Source organism: Solanum lycopersicum, chromosome 3 (genome assembly GCF_036512215.1).
Source record: "Solanum lycopersicum chromosome 3, SLM_r2.1".
Taxonomy (NCBI): Eukaryota; Viridiplantae; Streptophyta; class Magnoliopsida; order Solanales; family Solanaceae; genus Solanum; species Solanum lycopersicum.
In genome coordinates, this window is record NC_090802.1 from 13,283,144 (window position 1) to 13,301,112 (window position 17,969).

Consider the following 17,969-nt stretch of genomic DNA (forward strand, 5'->3'; position numbering starts at 1 on the left):
GAACCTATGAAATTGTAACCGTATGAATGTTAAGGTTTAAAACGTGAATTAAGAATCGAGGATATCCTAATTACGTCCATAAATGTTTAAGTGTTGATGTGTTTATCCGAATGTTGTTTTTCTGTTATTGTGACGTTATGAAGATGTCATATTCATAAAATGTTAATATGATGTTGTCCAAAATGCTTAAAAATGTTATTCTTAAAGTCATGAACTAAGATTGGTTAAAAAAACCTCCATAATTTCATATCTTGAGTGTACTGCTTATCCTATGCCAATAAATTGGCTAACAGTAAATTCTCCCAAAAGGATGCATTGAAATGGATACAAATTTATGTTGAATGATTAACGTATTGGCTAATGGTTCATACATATTAAATATGAACACACGTAAAATTGGATTATGCCAACAAAAAAATGGTTATGTAGTTTAATATGCAAGTGTTTAGGCCAAGACTAATCATATGTCAATCTTGTGTAAGAGTAAAGAAATGACAGCATAAGAACTTCTAAACTAATTAAATGAACCCATATCCAAGAGCATGCCATTCATTGGGACAACTCCCAACATGTTCTACAAGAATGATATATGAACTTATGAAACTCGTTGAATGAAGTGCTCATCGTCCATTATTGATTGATATGAAGCTAATACACTATAGTAAGGAAGTAACGTGAGAAATAACATAACTAATGAGGTCTAAGTTAAAGAAATGACCAGAATAAGGTGTTAAAGGAAGTGATACAAGTCTCACTTACACCAAAGTTACTATGTTAAAAATACTCACGAAAGAAGGTGTTGGAATGTGTGAGACGAGTCTCACTAACACCAAAGGATAATATGTAAGGACAATTCACGTTTCATCAATGTAAAGAAAGGAGTACAAGTCATCAATAGAGTAAGTAATTCTCAATCTAGAAGAAAGCTTCCATAATATTTGATTGAACTCTAAAAGATAAAGAAGATAATAAAAGTGAGCAAATCACCAATAGACTAGTTATGAGAAAGTGCTTGACCATGTAAGTCTCATGAGACGAGGCTACCACCAAGGTGAATAAGTAGTCTCCTTAAGTCCCTAGTCTTCAAACTATATCTAGCCAACATAGGAACTAGCCTGTGGTTTCCACCGAAGAGAGCAAGGTATGTTTTGATTTCACCTTGGCCAGTGAGATCACCTCTTTTTGGTGTGGGGTAGACACTGGATTTGATGCATAGATCACATGATCTATGTCGGTTAAGGATCAAAAAATGTTCTTGGTGTACTATAGCCTTGAGTCACTCATTTTCGGTGTGGAGTGAACACCTAAGATGGATTCTCCTCAGTTGGGAATCACTTTTTGGTTTGGGGAAGACACGGGAATTCATGTGTAGATCACATGATCTAGATTCATTTTAATAGGTGAATGACCTCTTTTCGGTGTGGGGAAGAAACTAGATTTAAAGTTAGCTCGCATGATCTTAGTTCTAAAGATGTCTCTACGAAAGCAAGAAAGAATGATGATGGAACGCATGATCAAAGTGAGCTATGAAGAAGAGCTTAAGACTGTCAATTGTCAATATCAATACCTATGAAGTTTTAGCAAATAATAGGCAAGGACAAATAAGATTGGCTTATAATGACATCTTAGATGATGCCAATAAATGGAAGTAGAAACATGATGAAAACTAAAAACCTCATAACTCCCCTAACATGAAAGTAATGAAACAGATGGAATAGTCAACGGAGATTGGCTTATGAAATGTCAATGGATACATAGAATAACGAATGACTCATTGTAAGGTAGTGAAATCATTCCTTAGTCCTCGAATTACTTAGTTGATTCATTGTGTGTATGGGAATACAATGAATCATTGCACTTGTAAGTAAAATATGGGATCAAAGGAATCATTGAGCTACACAACAACAAGAAGGAAAAGACTGAAAAAAATTCTAAGTGTTGAAAAAGGGGCTCTCGGGTTTAGTATAGCAAAATTTTAAAATTTTTGCTCGAGTTGTTCTAAAATTATGTTGATGATTCTTATGCCTTGTAATCACATAGAAAATGAGTTGTGTTCTTTGAATGCATTAAAATACGTCATATTCATACAACAATTCACAAATAACGAATTAAGAAATTCTAGTAAAGTCACTTTCTAGAAATGACATGTTGTTTAGGAAGAGATTTCCTTGATCATACATAGACTTATGTGTATATGTGCATACACACATGCTTAGTAGAAGTGTGTAATAATCCTATACAATTTACTATTTTTTTAGGTGCATGTCAGAGAGCAGATTGAAGATTTATTGCAGCGGTTTGGACATCAGAGTTCTCCAGAGCATTTGGTAGGTCCTCTTGATTTCGAGGATGCTACAATTTTAGTCTAACCTAGTCGTAGACATAGCTAGTTAATGCTATTCCTAGCGTTTCTTTCATACTTTCATTTCGAAGCTTTGCAATAAGGTTGTGTTTGGAAAACTTATTTATGATATATTCATTTTCTATTTTTATTGATTCTTTATGATAGATGGTTGTTCTTTTTTTTAGCTTAGTATATGATGTAACTATGTAATAACTATATGAAGTCTATGTATACTACATAAATTTAAAAAGTTTTGAATTTTTCCGCAAAAATTAACCATATCAATGTGATAAATGCTAGAAGAGGATTGTTGCGACCTTAGAGAGGTCAACGACGCCGGTTGCGATTTGGATTCCAGAATTCAGGTCGTAACAAAGTTTGTATCAGAGCATGAGGTTAAATAACCTAGGAACTAAATCTCATAACGACCACGTTACATAATTTCTAGCTAATGGTTGTGAAGCTCGCCACAATCATGAATTAGAGACTATGAAATGAAAGGATATCTTCCCTTCTTCTACTCTTTATCGTGCTATATGGAATTGCGACATCTTCTTTCATTAAAGAATCTAACTCTATTATTGTATCTACGTGTATAAAATGAATATGAGGAGAAATGAAGATAGGAGAGTTGGTAAGGCAGCTGCTGAAGGAAACCAAGTTCCTCCTCAAGCCCCAGCTGCTGCAGATCAAGTGCCTGTCAACCCAGCTGGATTGGCAGATAGTGAACTGAGGGAGGAGTTGCTGAAAATTGCACAGGATATCACCACTATGGCCCAGACCATCACAGCTCATACCGTAAGAGAGGGTGCTCCAACATCACTTTGTATGATGAAGAAGATGAATAATTTTAGGGGTCTTAAATCAATTAATAGTTGGTATAATTTAGTGTAAACCAACATCACTTTGTATTAAATAATAATTTCAAACCCCAAAGTACCCCTTAATTATCTCCTAAAAGTGGTTTCCAGTCATCACCCATGAACCCCTCACTGACAAGTCGTGGTTGGACCCACGGCCTATGCTGGTGAAACATGGGTGGAGATCTGAGACTTGGTTCTGTAGGCTCTATCCATGGCCCCTCATCCACGAGGAGTAGGGGACCTAATAGGCGTGAGTGACCCCTCGTGGGTCAATGCCAAGGTATATTTTTGGTGCATTCCTCAAAGACCCGTTGCTTTTCCTTAGGGTTTGAGCATTGACGTTCTAACATGAAAAATTTTATTTTAAGGAATGGGTAGGTACAATTCTAGTCTCTAATCGTAATGGCATGTCTAGTTAAGCTTACTAGTTTCTAGAGGGTTCACACTAGAGGCGATTACCCATGATTATAAGAAGGAAAGAGGCAATTTTCCATGTCCTTTCCATTATAAGTAAGATTAGTGATGGTTACCCATGTTTTCACTATGTATAAATTGAGATTACTTGAAGAAGTACTCCTTATATGTTGAAATGATCTATTATATAATTTTTTATGTTCTAAGACTCATGTTGTCTGATTCTTATGTTATGATTATGCAAGTTATTATATTTTTTACATTTTTTTACTAACATACACTATTACACTTATTTTTTATCCAAATGAGGTTCTCGTGTTTCTGACTTTCATCCTCTTGGTTAAGATCTATAGTAGCATAAGATTTGAGGATTGGTGAGTCCTCATTCATTCGGGTATTTAGCCACTACTTTTCGAATGATCATCTCGGTTGTGTTTTGAACAATTTTGTATGGTGTGTCCCAATAATTGGTTGTATTATATGGTTTTTCAGACAATTGTATCAAAATTTAACTTCGTTTTATAAAATTTTGTTATCTTGAAATTATGTTTTAAAACCTTATATATTTCAATTATGTTGACAATGAAACCTAATTGTCTTATATGAGGCCTCTAGAGGTCTTGTATGCAAATTTATTTTAAAATTCCAAACTCTCCAACTGATGCCACTAACACTAAATGTACCTACAAGAGATGATAGATTGATAAAAATAACGTATGAAAATTTTTTTTCCATTTGTGGACTAATGATAACTCTTTCATTATGAAAGCTTTGAAAAGGGTGAAAACTCAACTAATACTCTCTTGACCACTTCAGAAACATAGAAAATGAAAAAGAAGAAAGAAAGAAAGAACAAGAATAACAAGAATAAGAAAACAAAAAGAGGTAGAATAACAATAAGAATAAGAAGAAGGCAAAGGAGAATGAGAATCATAATATGAGAACATGAAAAAGCAAAAGAAGAAGAAGAAGAAGAAGAAGAAGAAGAAGAAGAAGAAGAAGTAGAAGACAAAGAAACCTAGGAGTAGGAGGAAGAAGAAGAATGTTGAAGAAGAAGAACGAGAAAAAGAAAGCAGCAAATCAAAGAAAAATAATCATACTTGCATTTCGATTGCAATAAGAAGGCCGAATAAACTTGTTTCATGTAAATTTTGTAAATGAGACTAAAAATACGGTAAGTACAGTTTAAGAGCTAACATTTTGCATAATTTGTCCTTTTTTTATTTATGTGTGGCCCAAATAAAAATAGCCCATAAATACTTTTTATTAAAATAAATCTCATCTGTAAGATCAGTCACTTGATGGACGAACCATATTAAAACTAAAAAACTATAAAATGGTCCTTTCTCCGTCAATTAGGGTTGTTAAATACTTTCATTCACTTTTTGATCACTGACGACAACTATGGCAAGGAGGTAATTAGTTTTTTTAAAATCCTCTTTCGCTTAGTTCTTCTCATCAGGTATACCATCTATTAAGATCTTTATGATGGATTAGTATGTTTAGGATCCTATTTTGTATGTTTAATATATGTGATAGTATGAACATTTGTGGTTGATATTTATGTTTACAAAAAAATATCTAGGGTATTAAAGGATGACTAGAGAAGATCCTTACGATATCTTTATGCCAAAAAATGTGTTATGAATTTTTACATTGTTTGGGATATTTATTGACAAAAAAAAATAATCAACTAAATCCCTACAGAAACTCTTAAAAGAAAATTTATTATTTTAATGAATTTATGATAGTTGCACCATCAATCAATTATTATATAATGTTAATTTGGAAAAGATGTAGCCAATAATATCATACTCTAGCACAATTAATTAATGACATATGATCTAACTTACTTACCCTCTTAGCACATTACTCAATGTGTTATTTTTTTTTTAAAAAGTAAGTTGATAAATAAAATATTATTTATATAGTTGTAGTTAATAATTTTTTCTTAATTAATTTAGTTCCAATTTAAGTTTTTAGCAAATCAAAGCTTTTCCAACACAATTGGTATTAAATTGAAGTTATTAATTTATTTCCTTCAAACATTTATTAGAGTGGCTTAACTAAGTGTTGATGCATCTACACATGTTTAGAATTAATTATGGTAAAATAGTATCATGTATTTTAGATATAATTTATTTATTAGTAAAATTAATTTTTGTAATTATGCGATATTATTCAAAAAAAAAATTTACTTATTACTATTAAATATTTTTTGACAAAAATGAAGCATTTTTTTATGAATAATGATTTTGTTTTTCATATTCACAAACGCAAGAATTACAAACAAAATGATAATGAATATGATTCACTTTCTTCCTTTGTCATGTCTCTGAAGGCTAAACTATGGCTGGAAGAGCTTGATCAGAACCACGAGATAATGTCATTAAGGTATAAAAGAAATTTGCTATTGAGGAAAGGTTATATGTTAGAAGCGATTGAAAAAGTCACATTAGAAGCCAAGGAAATGGAAATTGGGGTCCTAAAACAGAATCTTGACCAACTAGACAACACTGTAATGTTTTACAAAGGTGTATTTGAGGCAACAGAAAGGAAAGTTACACAACTAAAGCAGAAGCTTCAGGAACAAGACAGCAGACAGTGGAAACTGAAAAATGGGTTTACTGTATAATGTGAAGAGTGAGTTGGCAAAGATTAAGATTAAAGAGTTGAAAAATAAAGTCTCTAAATTGGAAAATAAATTGAAGAATCAAGACAATGCAATTTCTCACGAACTTATTAATGAGAACATACAAGTTGGGGAATCTTGTGGTGCAAACATAGATTGATATGGCTATTGAATTATCTTATTGCTTCTACATGTATTTTGGTGATAATATTTTTTCTGAAGAGAGTTCATTATTGAACTTTCTAAATAGATATTAATTGCGCTTTTATTGAATTAAAGTCATTTGAAAAAAGAAAAAAAATGTGTAAACATGAAAGTACAAGGTAAATAATTGAAATCCATCAACTATAGGTCTTATAATTTTATTTTCACATATTTGAATGAGAAATTTTTGATGTTTGTCCATTACAATATTTTAAACTGTTGTAAAAGATTTAAAATTTTCAAAAATAAATTTTTTTAAGACTTCTATGTCACTTCTAGTCAAGCAGTATTTTAAAGAAATTATTTTGGAGAATCAATTTTTTTAGTATTTTCTTATACAAATTTTATGTGGCCTAGATAAGTAATATAAATATTTCTTGCGTATTTCAGTTATGCAAATTTTTATTTTCTATATATTTTAAAAGCATCAAAGGGAAGTATAGTGCATGAAAGCTCTCATTATATTCGAAATTTGAGAATAAGTCGAACAGAAGTCTATTTTATGTAGCCTTATAGTCCCTAAATTATTTTGTACTAAAATAATTCTTATAGATTATATATTTGTCTACATATATTTGAACCACGGAAAATATTAAGTTTCTTAGGTTAAGGATGATCGATCTATATGGTTATACTCAAACATCTACATATTAAAACTTACAATAGGCTAAGTTAGCATTTCACCTTATATTTGATAGAAATCTAATCTTTTATTTTTTTCTAAATTCTCAAGAAACATTAAATATTCTTACTAAGTAAAATGCATGTCAAGCATCACTGTAACGATCTAAAATCAACCCATGATTGCACTTACCATAAACTCTTACTAAAAAAGTCAAAATTCAAATACAAGCACTAAATTAAATAAGCTAACAATAAAAAGGCTGGAAGAAAATTAGACAAAGAGTGGGGCCTTAGAATAGATATAAACATAATGATACGAGGTATACATAAATAGCTCGAAAGTTACTGATAACATCAAAATATATACTTCTTGAAAGGAAATATAAACGGTTATATGTAATATTTACCCAAGTATGAGTTCGAGTCGATCCCACAGAGAATATGGAAGAATATTGTCAATATAGAATATTTAACTAGATAGTCTTTATTCGAATAAAACAATAAACGAATAAAAATAGTTTTGACCTAAGTATTTATGTATATCCAAATTATTAGAAATAACTATAAATGTATTCCCCATGATTTCATAAAACAGCAAGAATATTGTACTAGTGATCTATTCCAATTTTTAGCATGCAAGGTAGGTAAATTGGATATCCCTAAGTGATTGTTGCTCCTAGTAGGAAATTTCACCTCGCAACTTGGTAAGTCTTTGGTTGTTTACTTTACTAACCCTTACCTTTACCCCTAATTATCCCTCGCGTTAATTGAGTTGGGCATTAACCCTAACTTGAATTGTTTAAGGTCAGGCTATTAGATAGAAACAAATCCTTAACTAAATAATGGTTGTTTAATCATTGTATCATTCATTACCTCATTAATTTTACAAGTAGGAAAGAGACGAGTTGTAACGTTGGACACTGTCTAAAACCATTGTAAGCAAAAGGATTCAATTTAGCTTTAGACATAAACTTATTCTAGTAATTCATCATGGTTCCCACAACCCTAGTTATGAAATTTAGCTACTCATTATCTTGAAAAAATAATCAAAATTTATGAAAATAAATATGATTGTGTCAATCATCAAAATTTATGAACAATAGCTAAATTATCTTTTACTAATGACGAATACAAATAAATAATAAAGGATAAGTATGAATAAAACACAATTCTTCGGCTTCCACGGTAGCTCTTCCAAAGTTCCTATGGTATAAGAAAATACATGTTGTGTAATGTTTTTTGGTCCTTCCCTCCCCAAAGAAAAATTTTTCACATCCTATTTATCGATATAGAAACCCTAAATAATATAATTGAGTTCAAGACATATTAGGAAATCAAAACCCAAAGGAATTGGGTTTCTGCAAATTATTTGTTGTTTCTGAAAGTCCTCCGTCGCATCAACAACACAATTTTCTCTCTTAGTAGCTGCCACATGGCAACAACTTGATTGAAAATTGTTTATCTTTCCATATGTAGAAATATATTGTTTTATTAACTTTATTGATTAAATTGTCTCCTTGATATCGTTCTATGATTTCTTTTCTGATTCATTTCTGCTCCAAACATTTTATCTTCACGTCATTTTAATCCTACAAATAACAAACACAACATAAGAATAACTTATACAATTTATTCTCAAAAGGATGATTAAAAGATCAAATATGAAGCAAATAATGATAAAATATGTATGATTTTAGCTTCACATCAATATCCCAACACTTACACTATTTCTTGTCCTCTGTTAACCATTAAATCTCATCTTAATGTGACATCTTGTATTCAAAAACCTAAACTTGGTGGGTGGTTCGAATTGAAGTAGAGTATAGTGCAATTACTACATACTAATGGGCAGAGTGCAATTACTACATACTAATGGGCAGTTCGCTAGTCTACCACATGAGGATCCAATACTTCAAATTCATAATTTCCTCGAGATAAGTGATACGTACACTCCAATTGGAGTGAATGTGGATTATGTGAGTCTCACTTTATTCCCTAACTCTCTTCTTGGGGAATCAAAAAGATGGTTAAACTCAGAGCCAACAAACTCAATTACTACTTGGAATGATCTTGTAGAGAAGTTCCTCATTAAGTTTTTTCCATCTTGGAAAACAGCTAAGTTGAGGAGCAACATTTTGAGCTTTAGGCAGAAAGTAGGAGTGAACTTGTACCAATCTTAGGACAGGTTGAAATCAATATTGATGAGATTCTTGGTCATGATCAATCTAATGAGGTGTTGGTCCAGAACTTTATTGAAGGTTTGGAGGCTAACGCCAAGATTTTACTTGATTCAGCCGCAGGTGGTCAGGCTTTTACAAAGACATATGCTAAACTTTCACCTTGTTGAACATGATCTCTCAGTTAAATTTTGGATGGACTGTAAAAGGAATGAAAGTTGGGGGTACAGAGGAAACTGTAGTTATGTTAGAGTTAGATGTTGGGACTACCTTGAGTGCACAGATTGCTTCCATGCAAAATAACATGAATACACATTCAGCAATCGATCATTGGTCAACAGCCCGCACCAGTAAATGCAGTTCAACAATCACTAACTTGGTGTGAGAATTGTTGAGGTAGTGATCATGGTGCAAGTATATGTGGTCCGAACGCGGACTTTGTTAATTTTATAAGTAACGCTCAATGAGGAGGAGGAGAAAAGAATTATGGGAACTCGTATAACCCAAGTTGGTGCAACCACCCAAACTTTTCTTGCGGTGAAAGTGAAAATTAAGGTCAAGGCCAGCATCAATGTAGACCCCAAAGAAATGCACAAGGGTACTAACCTCAGGCCCAACAGGAGCAACCTAAACAATAATCTAGCAACAGAGCATGGAGGAGATGGTGAAAAACATCATGGCTAATCAAACCTAGTTAGTTGTTGATGTGAGGAATAATCTGTTGGCTACATAGAATCTAGATAATCAATTTGATGAATTTCCTATTGCCCAAACCTCATTAATACAAGGAGTTTTACCGGGTAACACTGACTAAATTCCCAAGCAAGTAAATGTAACAAGTACTCGTATTGGTTTACAATTGGAGGAGCTAGCTCCTAAGAAAAGAAATAATGGTGATGGGAGTAAAGAGAGTAAACATAAGGAGAGTGAAATTTTCGCACAAGAAGAAAGAGTTCAACCAATTGTGAAGCCACCTCCTCCATTCCCTCAAAAAATTCAAGAAACATAAGGAGGATGAATGTTTTCGTAAGTTCCTCTACCTTTTGAAACAAGTTCACATTAACTTGCCACTCACACATGTTATGCGGGGTATATCCAGATACGCTAAATATGTGTAAGAGATTGAGGAAAATAAAATTAGGCTTACAGAGAATGAAACTGTGGCACTAAGTAAAGAGTGCAACTCCAGAATCAATAACAAGTTTCCCACTCAACTAAAATATCCAATTATCTTTACAGTTCATACCCCTATTGGGAAGAGCATTCATGCAAGATAATTGTGTGATCTAGGATATATTATAAATCTGATGCAAACCTCTATGTACAAAATATTGAGATTGGGTAGCCCTAAACATACTACCATTATCTTGCAGTTGGCTGATAAATATGTAGCTACGCATAAAGGTTTTTTGGAAGATGTGTTAGTGCAAGTGGAATTATTGATTTTCCTATTCGATTTTGTTGTGTTGAATTTTGAGCCTGACCTGAGGTCCCGTTCATTTCAAGAAGACCATTCATAGCGATTGGGAGGGCTATGATAGATGTAGCAGCTGGGCAGCTTACTATGCAGAGCAATATAAGCTGGAGGTATTTGATGTGTACAAAGCTAAGAAACTTCCAGATGTGTATGATGAGTTGTCTGTCATAACTATGATAGATATTGAGACAGAGGCATGATACATTGCATCCAAGGACCCTTTCGAGCGAGTGTTGGTAGTGCATCATATCTATGGGGATGCTGAGGCATATGTAATTGTGCAATTTCTAGATATCACACTAATAGGTACATATGAAGATTTATAGGAGACTTTAAACAGGGTGTTGGGTCCTCCACCCAAGCCCTTTATTGAAGAAGCACCTAAGATAGAACTGTGAAATTTTCTAGCTCCCCTCAGCTATACATTTTTGGTGAAGATAAATATTTACCGGTTATATTGTCTGGAGCATTATATGATGAACAAGTGGAAGAAGAATTAATTATCTTGAAAAGGAGGAAAGGAGCTTTGGGGTGGCAAATGTCCTACATCAATGGTATTAGTCCCGCGTTGTGCATGCATAATATATGTACGGAAGAAGGTTACAAGTCAAATGCACAGCATAAGCGAAGACTAAACCTATTGATGAAGGATGTAGTGAGAGAAGAAGTCATTAAGTGGCTCAATGTAGGAATCGTGTATCCAATATCAGATAGAAAATGGGTAAGCCCAATATAATGTGTGCCCAACAAGGGAAAAATGACTCTGGTGACTAATATGAAGGATGAGTTGATCTCCATATGAACAATGACTGGGTGGAGGATATGCATGTACTATAGAAAGTTGAATGATACCACCAGAAAAGATCATTATCCAGTGCCTTTTATTGATAAAATGTTTGATAGATTGGATGTCCAGGAGTACTAATATTTCCTCGATGGTCATTTAGGGTACAATCAGATTGTTATTGCACCAGAGGATTAAGAGAATACCATATTCACTTGTCTCTATGGCACGTATGCGTTCAAGTACATGTCGTTCGGCTTGGGCAATGCCCCAGCCACATTTAAGAGGTTTATGATGGCAATCTTCTATGATATTGTGGAGGATTTTGTTAAATTATTCATCAGCAACTTCTCGGTGTTTTGTAAGTCGTTTGAAATTTTTTTAAACTAATCTTTACAGAGTTCTTGCTAGGTGTTGAACTGGAAAAATGTCACATTATAAGATCCAAAAATGAAATAAGGTGTATAGAGACTAATATTTTTTTCTTAAAGTTTTAATTTACTAAATATTCTTAAAATATATTATATAGGCAGTAGCTAGAATACTAGAGGAATGGGAAGTCGAACGTTAAGGGACAACTAAGACGTTCAACGATTAAGTCACCTAGATGCCTGTGGTTCTATGTGTTTATGGATGTTTCATGATTTTATAAGGTTCTAAAATGTCTTATTATATGGTTTATTGGCAGTGTACAAAGTTTGAAGGGATTTGGAAGTTGAACGTCAAGGGACGACCAAGACGTTTGATGACTAGTCGCTTATGTGCCTCATGTGTCTATGCATGCTTAAATTTGTATGAAATGAGTATAGTAAGTGTTTAAATTGTTTAAAATTATTTTTTAATGTTTTAATATGAAGTTCCAAGAATTTTAGAGGTCAAACATCCAAGGTGTTCGAAAGATAGCCCCTAAGACGTTCATCGTATGTTATGATGAGGCTTGGACTATTTGGACGTCTTATAGGTGTTTGTTTTGGATGAAACTTATGTTTAATATGTACAACTTGTTAAGGTTCGTTATTTTGGAAATGTCCGAGTACAAATTTTAAAAGGCCCCACAAGAGGTCCAAAAAGAAGGACCCAAAGCTACCTAAGACACTGATGGGCAGTGTCCATTGACGGACCCAACGATGTATCATAGGTCCGCCAACAGCCCGTCGAGCAGGTATAATCAAGGAATACATGCCTTGGGAATATCTTAACCAACTTTTTCTTAAGTTTAAGGTGATGTAGGCCAGCCATGACCTGTCATAGCCTCGACGCCCGTCATTGCCCAAGTTGAAGGTGGCCTGCAACTGGTAGCCTGTGTTTGTTTCATTTAAGGGGTGAATATGAAATTCACCCCATGTCCTATTATTACTATAATAGGTTGATTTAGATATTTTTGGTTGTATATAAGTAATCAAAAACATGATCACCCCTTCTAGAATCCTCTCACACGTGAGAAACCTTTCCCTCCAAAAATATTTCCCTTCAAACCTCCATTGTTGGTGAAGATCAAGAACTTCTTGGATCTGGGTTTTATATGTATGAATCATAAAGTTTTATAGGTTTTCAACTAGATAAAGACATGGTGATATTCATCTCTAGTTATCTTTTCATCTAGAGAGTCATTCTCAAAGATTTAAAAGAGAAAAATATGATTAAACACTTTCAATCTGCCATGGGTTCTTTCTTAAACTGATTTCAAAGGCATAATATGGATATATTGATTATTTTATACTGATTTAGAAGTGGTTTTCAATCCAATTGCATGATGAACTCATGCTTTTTTACCAAAATGATTTAGCCTTGCATGGGCTTTATGATCGTGAGTTGCTATCGATTGAATTATGATTCTATTACATTGAAGTAATTGTATATGATGTTGTTTACATTAATTTATGTTGAATTGGTGTTTAAGTATCCAAGAGTATCAATGTATGAAGATCTGAGCCTGAATAGCCTATGTTTCTACATGTTGCTTTGAAGTCGATTGTGAGATCGATTGTGTTGAGTTTTGATTATGTATGAACTGTTGTAGCTACTGTTTTAGGGTTATATAATGGATGAATTTTTTAGGTATAAATCCTTAATTATCAAATTAAGAATGTCTTTTGCATGAATTGATCTAGATTATATTAAGCTATGAAGTCAAAAAGCTAAGGGTGTCATGGATCTCGAATTGTGATTAGATGAAACATGATATCGTCTTGATTTATTATATAATTAGATACTGCCTAATGAGTGTATGGTTTATAAAATATGAATGATGATAAAAGTTTTAGAGAGTTATACTATTGGTAAAGTCATCTAAACTCTAGCAAATCGATAAACCTAAATGCCTATGTTGTAACCTTAATCTGGAAGGTATGTAATTATGATTTCAATATGGTTAAATGAAGTTTTAGCTACTGCCTTAGACTTATAATATGTATGAAATATGATCTAAAATAAATGCAAGGGAAATTAGCTAATGATCTATGTTATTCTACTTCATGTTGATGTGTTGTATTATGTTATAGTATAATGTTGTAGCGACTTGTACATGGATTCTTACATGTTCAAAGTAAATTTATGTACTGCCATATATGTGTTTTATTGATGAATAAGGTGTATTGATCAATGATGATTAAAGGGTGAGAAATTGGTAAGAATGCTTATTCCCTCTACTCTTCTACTTCTTCTTTTTTATAGTAATGTTGATGAAGTCTTGTATGGCACTGTGTGGTATGGTCAACTTATGGTGGCGGTGTTTACTTTATTGTAAATCTATATATGTTTACCATGGCCATGAAGGCAAATTGATGAATATATGAGCATGTGCATATGATGATACTATGTGAAGCTTATGCCTACTTTCCTATTATAGTTATGATTTTGGTTGTATGGCTATTGTGTAAGCATATGTATATCCATGTTAGGGTGAAGTATAGGTGCTGACATTGATGATTAAAAATGGTTAAATAATACCTTATCTATATACACCTATGTAAATTCATGAATAACACAAGTTAAGAGTCTTAAGTTATGAAGTTAGCTTGTCTCCTATGTTATTGTGTGTTGTGTGGTTTATGCTTGAAGTTATATTATGACCTAAGAGGGTGTCTGTTTAAATATGTTGTTGATAGACAATTTATGATCATGTTTACCAATGTACACACACACACACACTCACATGCATATTATAAGTAGTATACGTCATGTTGTCTAAATGAAAGGTTGTTCTCATATTCACTAATGTCTCTACTATGCATGTAAAGTATATGTATGTGAAGTATGTTATATATTCCTTACTAGGATGACTTGATAGGTGTAATAGTATGGATAAGAATATGGGACTTTGCCTATGCATTGCACATGCACACCTTGATAGGATAGTTCTAGTTTTGGTTTCTATATGAATGAATATGTATGTATGAACTTGTGAGACTTAATGTGTTATGTGAAAGGTTTTCTCACATATATGGATATACACACACGTGTATGAAGATATAGTCAAGATAGGGGCCTTGAATGGTGTATTCATGTGTACCCTAAACTTGATAATGATTTACATATGCTATGTTCATGTGAATGGATTCTTTACATGATTTAGGTTGATGAACTTCCATCTATGACCTATGAGTTGAGCATATGAGGGGATAACACTTCTGAACCTATGATTTATAAAGTAAAAATATAATAAAGGTTTTAAATGAAGGGAACTTAGCTTAGCACCAAGTGCACTTGACTATGAGTGTGTGTCCCTTCCCATAGTAGGAAGGTAGGTCACTATAAATCTCATGAGGTGGATAACCACAATGTCTCAACGGGAATGAATAGGGTTTCCATAAGTGAATAACTACAATGCCTAATCTTGGCATAAAGAGGGTTTTCACATGTACCTCGAAGTTCCATAACTATGGTTCCACCATAGGATACTAGCTAGTGGATCCACCCAGAAAGCTATGTCATATTTGGTTGTACTTTAGCCGGTAGACCACCTCCTTTCGGTGTGGGGTTCTATGACACCGGATTCTTATGTTTAGCATCATATGGTCTATGTCAGTTAAGGCTATAGTTTCCCTAAAGTAAAATGGACAATGGAAGTTAAATGACTAGGACCCTAAATATAATGGCCTATGGGAGGTTACTTAGGATAGGTGGAAGAAATGAACCCATCTAGACATTGTACAAGTAGCTCCTTAGAAACTTCTAGGTAGGTATTCTAATGCATGTCACTATGCATGTGTTCCCTATGCATGAAATTGCAATATATGTCTAGTTGTTATGAAGATGTGCATGCTATGACTCTTTATGCGTGATGTTGATCTTGTTGACTATATGATGAAGGTCTTGACTTAACAATGTCCATGTGGTATTATACTTCTATGATGGTATGTTTTGTCTTGTGTAGATGATATGTATGATTTTCCTTGTGGTCCTAAGGTGATACATTTCACCAAGTATCCATAAAGTATTACTTGGGAGACTAATAGATTAAAAGGAAGAGTTCACTGTAAAGAGGAATAAGCTCACTATGAAGTGACCTCAAATTGGACTTAAATTCTAGATGTGATTTTCTATGATGTTTCGCCTTTGAATGTGTTTCTATGAAGTATGAATATTATATATATATATATATATATATATATATATATATATATATATATATATATATATATATATATATGATATTTATAAAGGTTTTATGATGATTTACTCAAAATGGCATGAAGTATAATTTCAAAGAAAATGTCCCTTTTTAATGGATGGTTGACATACTTAGTACATTCTTGTCCTAATCTCATTCTTCTCTACTTTTTACACAAAGTGTAAGTTATGGATGCTTAAAGTAAGTCTTGAATGATGAAGAGCTCAATAGGTTATTCCCAAGCTCAAGGAAAGGAATCCTTAAGTCCAAGGATGTCCTAATGTGTACTTATTGTAAAATCTATTAAATATTGTATAGTTGTGTATTATGTCTTAAGGGTCGTATCCCTAGTGTATTTTAATGTTGTTGAGTCTAAGATAGCAAAGAGACTTAGAGTCTATATATGTATTATGGCTTATATTTTATATGTATATGAAGTAAAGTTTCTAGCATATGAGGTGCTATGAAAAGTATTAAATTTTCCACTAAATTTACTATGTCGATGCGATGAATGATAACTATGGGCTTGTATAAGACCTTCCAGAGGTCAAGTACGCCATGTTACTTCTAGGGGATGCTCCCCGATCGTGACACACATGCTGGTCAGAGAGGGAATATTGTTGGGTACAAGATCTCCAACATGGGTTAGAAGTGGACCAAGCTAAGGTGTAAATGATTGAGAAGTTGACACCTCCCATCATAGTAAAGGGAGTTAGAATCTTCTTGATAGATTCTGGAATTTAGAGGAATTTAATTAAGGACTTCTCTAAGTCTACAAGACCAATGTGCAGCCTGTTAGAGAAAGAGATAAGTTTGTTTTTGATGAAAAGTGTTTGCTGGAATTCGAGTTGCTGAAGAAAAAGTTGATAGAAGCTCTAATTCTAATTGCTCCAAATTGGGAGCTTTCTTTTGAGCTTATGAGTAACGCCACTGACGTACTAGGTTTCCACAAACCTTGCCATCCCCAGCTTTGTCCCCTGCAACAAGTTCATTGGCATATTCCCCTTCCCCTTCTATTCCCAAAAGCTGATTCAATAGGCTTCCGCAGCGCAGCGGAGTGGAGCAGCCGCGACACTTCCTTACTGGATCTCGCTGGTGGCCACCTAAACGGTAGGTAGGCGGCGGATGTGTGACGTTTGGAGTTGTCGTTCATGCACCTGTCCCCAATGGAAGAATGAGAAAATTTGATAGTTAAAAATAACTTTTGATCATCTTAGGAAAAAAGAAAGAGAATTTGTCCAATTGATGATTCGAGAGCTCAAAAAAAGGAATGGGGCAGTTGATGAGTCTAGATATTAGACTAAATTAGGGCTATATTTTAACATAAAATAGTTTCCTCATATACTCAAGGTTTAATTTGTGGGTTAATACTTCTTTTGCCTTGTCTGTCATACTTTCATTTGTCCACTCTTTTAAGAAAGTTCACTACTATCTCTTTTGCTCACTTGTTTAAGTTAATATAATACTTATGAGAATTCATGTGCAAGTTACTTGGTACATCGTATTAAGTTAATATAATGCTTATGAGAATTCATGTGCAAGCTACTGGGTACGTTGTACCTTAGAGCTTCAATGTGGGAAAGCGCACAAATGTCCTCTTGAAATCATGTAGACGCCACAAGGTACGTTGTTAAAGCTTCCTCGGGAAAGTGCACAAATAGCCTCTTTAAAAGTCTGAGTTTATAAAATATTTAAAATATAGATATGATAAGAGTTTCAAATTTGATTCATTTCGGTCTCAAGCTAGAATTGACCAATCCTAGCATCAGATCTCACAATCAAGATTACTTACTTTTCTAGTATCTATGGGTAACTTAAACCCTGTAGAAAAAATTACA